Source organism: Branchiostoma belcheri, unplaced genomic scaffold, assembly GCF_001625305.1.
Source record: "Branchiostoma belcheri isolate BF01 breed outbred unplaced genomic scaffold, Haploidv18h27 scaffold129, whole genome shotgun sequence".
Taxonomy (NCBI): Eukaryota; Metazoa; Chordata; class Leptocardii; order Amphioxiformes; family Branchiostomatidae; genus Branchiostoma; species Branchiostoma belcheri.
This window is the reverse complement of record NW_017802702.1, coordinates 95,890-104,009: the sequence shown is the minus strand read 5'-3', so window position 1 is coordinate 104,009 and position 8,120 is coordinate 95,890. Positions and strand designations below refer to the sequence as shown.

The window sequence follows — 8,120 nt, the reverse complement described above, 5'->3', positions numbered from 1 at the left end:
GCAAGTACTTCCACGCGGCTGGACAAAAAATCTTCCGGTAGGAAAAGCATTCTCGTTCTCGATGTCACTTGTAGAAACGTTGTTTTGGAATAGAAAAATACAATGCCGCTTGCAGGACTGAGGCGGAAAATCGCTACAATCGCCAGGGCGGCCGGAGTCTCTGGGGCGGAGCATCGAGCCTTTGAGTTTGAAATCTTGCCGCCCAGCCAGTGGGCGGGTCCCCGTCTGTGTGCTGTGATTGGGCGCCGCGCGGTGATAGCTATGCTGCGTGCCGTTTCTGTGGCAACGTGGCCCAGTCACAGAAATGTATCAATTCTTGTTCGTCGCTGATCGCAAACACAGCCAAGAGGCGTAAAGAACTTTTTAATTATGCTTCGCCCCCCCCTCTTTTGTATAATGTTTAATCTCCCTTCCGCAGCTCCGTGCGTCGACCTCCCCTATCTAGGAGAAAAATGAACTTCTGGCGACATGGCACGTGGATGTGTTAGATTTTTATATCTGAGATAGCGCGGGTCGGGTGACATCAAAAGCAGTACTTAGGGCCGTCCACATCGCAAGGTCAGACAGAAATTCTCGTACCAAGACGGTTGTATTATTTTGTTATCGTTCTAAACATTATTAAGCCACTAAAATTTTCGATATCAAAAAAAACAACATTTGATTAAAAACACTATTCGTTTGTGCTACTGTTATCATCATGCATAATTTGGAAACAAACATGCGCTGCACCGTCTGTCTGTAAAAATCTTAGTCAACATGGTTCCCGAAAAATCCCGGGATATCCCGATGAATCCCGATTTGATGCTTATCCCGTGTACTGTACTGTGTTATCCCGAAAAAGATTGAAACTGTCTGACAAAACGACAAAATGTAATGTTACATCCATGTTTATATAAACGTAAACAAACGCCCCCCTCCCCCTGTCCCGCACCTACATTACAAAGTCGACAATAGTTACGGATGAACACAATTCTGTTTACTTTATTTTCAAAACGGCAGCAAGCCTAAATCTCTATATATACGAGATTCTATAAAGTCAGGAGCTAGTGTAAATTATGAGTTGTTTTTTTTTATTGAGTCCGGCGGTGACATGCAAAAAATTACACAAAGTCGCCGGCGTTCTGTGGAAATCCGCAGTCCTAATTGTGGATATTGAACCCCAAATCCCAATGCAATATTCTCTACTCGAGACTGGTATTCATATGACCGTATTTTACGAAGAAAAATGAAAACTGACCGCTGACATTGATCCACCGATCTCTTCTCGTGTCATACAAGGGCGGATGCCCATATTTGGAAATCTCGGGTGTTCCGTGCGTAGCGCTAGGGTCATTGACCGCGGTTATCGAACACGCTGTTCCATTGTTCCATGGTTGTTCGAATGTTCCAAACGCGTTCTTTTTGTTCGATTTTTGGCTTAAAATGCAACTTTTTTCACCCATTTTTTGCCAATAAAATCATTTTCTGACATCTATGTTGGCCAAAATGACCAAGGTTCAATGTCTAACGTACCAACCTACCAGCATGCTGAATTTCATTTTCCTCCAAGCTCTAATCACGAAAATATGGACGTTTTTTAGGTGTTTGGAACGGAAGAGGAAGAGGAAACAGAGCAAATATAATATGTTTCCTTCGGTAAACATAATAAGAGAGCATTCTTATTGTCATCAGTAAAATCTTGTGACTTTTACAGACATGTGCGCATGCACCAACGTTGTCATACATACACAAAAATGATTTTCCTACACCGGGAATAGAACCCGGGCCTTTGCTCTGAGAGCGCCAAATCCTAACCACTAGAGGCAGCGGTAAGCTAAGCTCAAAACGACACTTTGTCTACACTCTCTTGGGGTGAAGTAATAAAGGATAATGATGATGATGAATAAAGGGAATGTATAGACTATGTGGAATATACAACTCTATAGATTATATGTCAATCATCTAATGATAGGCATAAAACCTAAACTGTAAATTCTCTCCTTTTGGAAACTGAAGAGTGTCTACAATAGTACAGTACTGCTTCAAATAACATTCTATTCAGTATTTCTTCTGTGATTATTTTTTCTATTTACTACAATTTTCATCTCAAACGAAGGCTCATCCGAACCACTCACATTTTTGGGTTACAAAAGTGAACTTTTTTTTTATTCCAACATGTAATCACCAGACGTGGTGACGACACACTCAAGTTTTTTCAACTTATATTAATGCCGCCACCAACACAGGGGACAAATACATGACAGGACAATACTCATTTACACCTGAGCGAAGTGAGGAAAGTCGTGTAAAGTGCCTTTCCCAAGGGCACAAGATCGGTGGCATGTCAGGACTCGAACCCGGGACTCTAAGTTCCGAGTCGCGCACTCTGCCGCTACGCCAGACGACCCCACAACTGCGTGAACTGCAAAAAGACAGATGTTTCTTCACCTTAAAAGAAAAGGTTGTACCCATTTGGGGAGCGTTCACAAGGAAGCTTGTTCCGTATATGTGACGCAGTTCTAGGAAAGAAACTTTCAGCGTGGAACTTTCTCCTAAGAGATTTGGCGAGTACTGAAGAAGAAAGGGTGACTTGCTTCCGTAGTAGTGGCAAAACGTGTGCTGACCGAGAAAGGTAGAAGTGGGGTCACAATCGAGATAAAATTTGTGGGAATATTTGGAAAAAATACTAAAGTTTTAGTCATAAGTCTTACTAGTCAGTTTGACTGCAGTTGTTCGAGGAGCCGCTGTTCAGTAGTGGTGAGTCCCGCCTGTCGTCTATGGAGGTCCTGAAAAGAAAGAAAAAAGAGGAATTAGCAGGGATGACATGTAGAATGATTTAGTATTTAGAATTTAGTAACAGGAGCCATGATGGTCTTATGGTTTTTATTTTTTTTATTTTATTCATTGTGACGTCGGTTGGGCCCCACTCTTGATCTTTATGTCGTCCAGTACGACAACCCGCGAGCTCAAGCGAGTCTCGGAACTCGTGGACGCTCAACTCCGATCAAGTTTTGACAAAATGAAAGAGGAATTCTTTGCTGGATATTCTTTTCTATGGGCTTTGTACAAGATTTCAAGCGTTTCCGTGGCACAAAATTTGATATTCTTGTCAACAAGTTAACTCGCTTCATTGCTTTCGTCACCAGAGTTGACACGTGGAGTGACCATGATAAATTTGGAGTGAGATGTAAGCCAAGGTGCTGGTGAGAGGGGGTTTCAGTCAGCTGAACACCTCTAAAGTATAGGTTGTCAACAAGGTCATTTATAAATACAAGAAAGAGCAATGGGCCGAGAAGTGACCCTTGTGGAACACCTGCATCAATTGATATTCAGACAACGCCGCTAGCATGATCAATAGATTTATATCTGACAACAACTTTGCACAGCTGATTTCAGAGCCCACCCGCATAACTGACACCACGTCATCCTTGCTTGATGTCTTAATTACAGACTCACCCAGTTTGTTCTCGGATTGTGGGACGAACCCGCCTTTGTCAAATTGTGACCATTCTCTTACCTATGGAAAAATGGTCCTTAAAGTCCCTCGTATTGCAGCTTACAAACGTGCTGTATTTTACTTTGGCAAAGCAGATTACGATGGACTGAATTCCAAACTTTCTGACATTGACTGGGGCTCTATCATTTCAGAGAGTATTCCTAACATAGATATTGCAACAGAAACATTCATCGAAACCCTTTCAAGAACAATCAGTCTGTTTGTCCCCAGCAAAGAAGGCTTTCTTTGAATAGAAAATATATGGTTATTCTGATTGGTGCTTAAAGCGGCAACAACCACGGTGCAACAACCTCGCCAGCTGGATCGTGTTTTGCGGGTAAAGTTGCTTAGCGGGCCGAGAAGAAACCAGCCGCGACCCGCTGTACTCTGGCTTCCAGGGTAGCTTCCAGGTAAGCATTTTTGCAAGTGTTCTCACAAGTTTAATCCAGGGTAGCTCTACACAATGATAGTTCCGGTATGTATACAGTGGAGATTTAGCTCGATTTGTTTGGTGATTTCAGAGAACATGCTTGACAAGGCCTGTTGACTGAAGGTTTCTATTAAAGCGCCCACTGTTTTCTTTACCAACTTGAAAGCTCTTTCCACTTAGCTTGTACTCCACACATGTTCAAATGGTCGCACGTCATCTTATTTGTACAATTATCTTCATGTTTTTATGATGCATATTAGAGTGAGTGCAAAAAAAACAAGAAGCCATAGGCGACACTGCGACCGGTGGTGTTACTTCATATGCCAGACTGCTCCAGGTACTTATTGTATCCTCACTATTTCCTAAAACCCTTTTATCTAGTAAACATGGCACAGTTTAACTACCTGTGTTTCTCGGGTAAAGTTGCTTGGCGGGCCGAGAAGAAACCGGCCGCGACCCGCTGTACTCTGGCTTCCAGGGTAGTGTAGAGCGTGTCAGTGAGGTGATCAGTTCAAAAGGTGTTTTCAACTTTCCTTGACATTTGAGCCATCTCCTTCTTATCCACAAGAAGACTGCAGAACAATGCATGCCGTGTTTTTAAAGTGACTGTTTCCGAACTTGATTATGTACTTTAGCAAAGGAGCTGACTTGTTCAGAATGGGACAAAGGAAAGCGTCAGCTAGGTGTTTTGATTAGATTAAAAGGTGTTTTCTTCAGGTGTTCAGTGTGCCCGCCCCCACCAAGTTTTCAGGAGGGAGCGTTAAAAGGTGTTACCTGTACAGTGAATGAAAAGATTCTAATTTGAAGTCTTTCATTATAGGACTTTGCTAGTACAGCTGTAACCCATCCAATGCGTTAGGTCAATGTTGGAACAGTGTGCAGTAGCGTTACAGACACGGCGTCCCTAATTTTGAATTTTCCGTCAATAGTTTAAATGACTTCATCATGATAATTAAGATACACAAAACAACTATTTTCGAAATCACGCTGCTGAAGTACTAACATTTTTAATGATAATTTCAGAATATTTATAATATTTTCGAATTATTGGGAAGTAATTCGAAAATATTGAAAATATAATTCAAAAAACCTGCGGTGACTTGGAATGGACTCTAGGACTCCTACCATACCTTTCGAAAAAGAGAAGGGACATGTCCAAGATTATGTTTTATTTTGATAAGATTATGAAAACGCCCAAGGTTGACAATTTACGGTGTACCAAGGAGATTGATTTTAAACCTCCTTGGATGTACCAAAGCAAGGAGGTTAAAACCAAGAAGAAACTGACATGTTCTTACCGTGGAAAAGCAAAACGTGAGGCGCGTTTCTGTGCGGTTATTGCCTTAAAAGTTGTTTTCTACTTTCGACAATATTTCCTTTCTATTATATAATGTGTATTCACCAAAGGATGATTGGATAGCTCTGCCCGCTAAAAAACACAGGGTGAGCACGTGAACACAATCATAGTTCCACGTGAACAGCCACCTTTCACCAATGAACGACGTTGTTTTCTTTTGTGCAAAGCGTCATGATCAACCATGAACATTGAAGCCTCTGCTATAGTATAAAGGAGCTTTTTGTCCGGTACGCCCCGGGAGTTTCCACCTCGCGAGGCACTTAGAGCCACAGGCAAGCAAGAATCACGCACTCCCACGTCTGAAAACTACAGAGGTGAGTTGGAACCTGTACTAGAGTGTATAGTGTATAGATCACATACTGTATCTAACCTTGACGACTCCCCGAAGAACGCATATCTAGCCCGGTGCACCAAACGACTCGCCGGACGTAGAATGTCCTTGCCTACACCTTTTTTTTTATTTATTTAAGCAAGAGTACCGAAGTAACGGGTTCCTCTCTAGCCACCCAGTGCTGAATTCGCGGGGAAAGTGGCGTCGGCACTCGGGGCCCTGTGCGGAAGGAAACTCCGCACAGGACTCTAGTGCTGAACTGCATTTTCCAGTGCTGAAGCTCCGCCAGAACTGGAATTCCAGAGCTGAATCTTGAGTTGGCACTGGTTTTCCAGTGCTGAATTCCACTCGGTACTCGCTTGCCAGTGCTCGGAGGCGGTTCACCACTGGATAGCAAGTGGTTTGAAGTGCACAAGTAACGGGTTCCTCACTGGATCGTTCTAGTGCTCAGTGACTCTTGGCGCTGGGAGCCGAGTTCTCAAACCATTTCGGTACTAGGCTTGTGGTTCTTACGTCGGCCGCGCGGCGTACAGAACAGTATCTTTAGACCCTGTTCATACTAGACTTATATTTAGCGGTTTCAACCGGTTTTTCAAAAACCCGGCTAAAACCCTTTGCGTTCATACCAGACTTTTGATAACCGGTTTTGTAAAAATCCTGTCCGGTGAATATCCAATTAATCGGCCATGACTGCAGTTTGAATAACCGTTCCTCCCGCTCTTCTGATTGTTGTCCTTGGCCTTCTTGCTTGTATGCCGTCTTCAGTTTGTTTTTTTACCTTAGTGCGGCACTGATCCTTTATCTTCAAGAAATCAGCCTCCTCCAACATTTTTGTTTCGGTAGAGCCCTCGCCCCCCCCCTAGCTTTTTCGAATTTGGCGACTCCTGCTCTCCAAACCTGAGGAGCGTCCCGTCCGCCGACCAGGTTGCGTTTGCTGATTCCATCGCAAAATGAAGAAAAACCGTGGAAAAACAGTGGAAACGAACTCAAAGCTGGTCAAAACAACGCGATCAAAAAAGCTTGCAGGTCGCACACGGTCAGGATGCTGACCCGTGACCCCGGAATTATGACGCAAAAACCGGTTCAATAAACCCTTAGCGTTCAGACCAGGTTTTTCGGTGGAAAAACCCTTCAAAAACCCCTCAAAAACCACCTCCCGAGGTGGTTTTTCAAAATCGGATTTAAACCCCTAAAAAACCGGTTAATTTGCGTTCACACCAGGTTAAATAAAAACCGGTTTTTGAAAAACCGGTTGAAACCGCTAAATATAAGTCTGGTATGAACAGGGTCTTAAAGGCCAAGTCTATGTCAGACTATGAAAATGTATTTAGAAAGAGGCCGTGTAGTCCTGTCCTGTCGACCACCTTGTTGTCCCGATTAGAGTTCAAAGGCAGCATCTCGATACCCCTTTTAAAGACAGGATTTGGTTTGCCGATTCCGAGTTTCCAGTGCTGAAGCCGCCGACACTGGACACCAAGTGTTGACGTACCTTCGGCACTGGAGATCTAGGACGAAAGCCGCCTCACCTCTACAGAGTGCTGAGAAAGGAACCCGTTACTTCGGTACTTTTGCCTTATTTAGACCGCATTTAAACGGAAATCTGTGTGGCCATCAGCTATCCTCTGGCCGCAAAGTTTTAGACTCGCTCTAGCCTCCTTCGCAGACCTGCAGGGGACGTTAATATTTAGGGGGAACGACGCGAGTTTTGCGGTGCTGCTGTGTCCCGTTCTGTGCCCACTCATGCTCAGGCACAGAGCACCACGAGACAGGCACGGTTCGGGATAACCTCTACCAGGCTTCGGGAGACGGCTGAAAGAGTAGAAATCGGTCAAAAATAAAGAGATAACATGCCGAGGGAGTTGGTCCGCCAGAGAGTACAGTCTGCTTGCATTCGGCGACCAAAAATGGACGGGGATTAACTTTCACAGAGGCTATTCACATGTTCGCGCAGGGGTAATTCACACATTCGCAAGGAGAGGGCTGGCACGCGCTTAGCTAGTATTCTCCAAGCAGAGGTTTGGGTTTTGGGTTATTTTTGGCGTGTTTTTTAGGATTTTTATCGGGGTTTCTTTTTTCCACTGGATTTTTTAGTTGGGTTGGGTTAAAAAAAATTCCAGTGCAAAAAGGAAACCCCGATAAAAAAATACTAGTAACCCAAAACGTAAACCTCTGCTTAGACTTAGAGAGTAGCAGAAATATTCAACACAGAACGGGAGTCTGAACATTGGTTATGTTACAACAAAGGCATTCCTGTTCATGTTTTAGCATCTCATACATGGTGGTCTTTTCAAAGTTGTTTTTCGCAGCAGCGATGACTACGGGAGTTTGTTTGCGTGGATAGGGCTCGGTTTTCGGGAATGGTTGGCGTTCTACCGACGGGTTGATCGGCGACCGCTAGAAAGTTGTGGTAGCCTCCTGTGCAGGCCCCGCGGCGGTGGAGAAGAGTTTTTAACGCGTTATTTTAACCCTACCTAGACCGGGCTTTTTTTGACATGGGGGGACCGGGGGGGGGGGGCTCTTTTGACCC

General features: G+C 44.0%; 1 protein-coding gene across 2 annotated transcripts in view; it reads left to right on the top strand.

The window, feature by feature from the left end:
- The first annotated feature begins 5,451 nt into the window (after positions 1 to 5,451).
- Positions 5,452 to 8,120, top strand: part of LOC109463619 (arachidonate 15-lipoxygenase B-like) — a 25,979-nt gene continuing 23,310 nt past the window's right edge. For both annotated transcript variants that reach the window (XM_019760474.1, XM_019760473.1), the window contains exon 1: positions 5,452 to 5,576. The gene's annotated coding sequence lies outside the window, so the exon portion shown is untranslated. The remainder of the gene's footprint in view (positions 5,577 to 8,120) is intronic.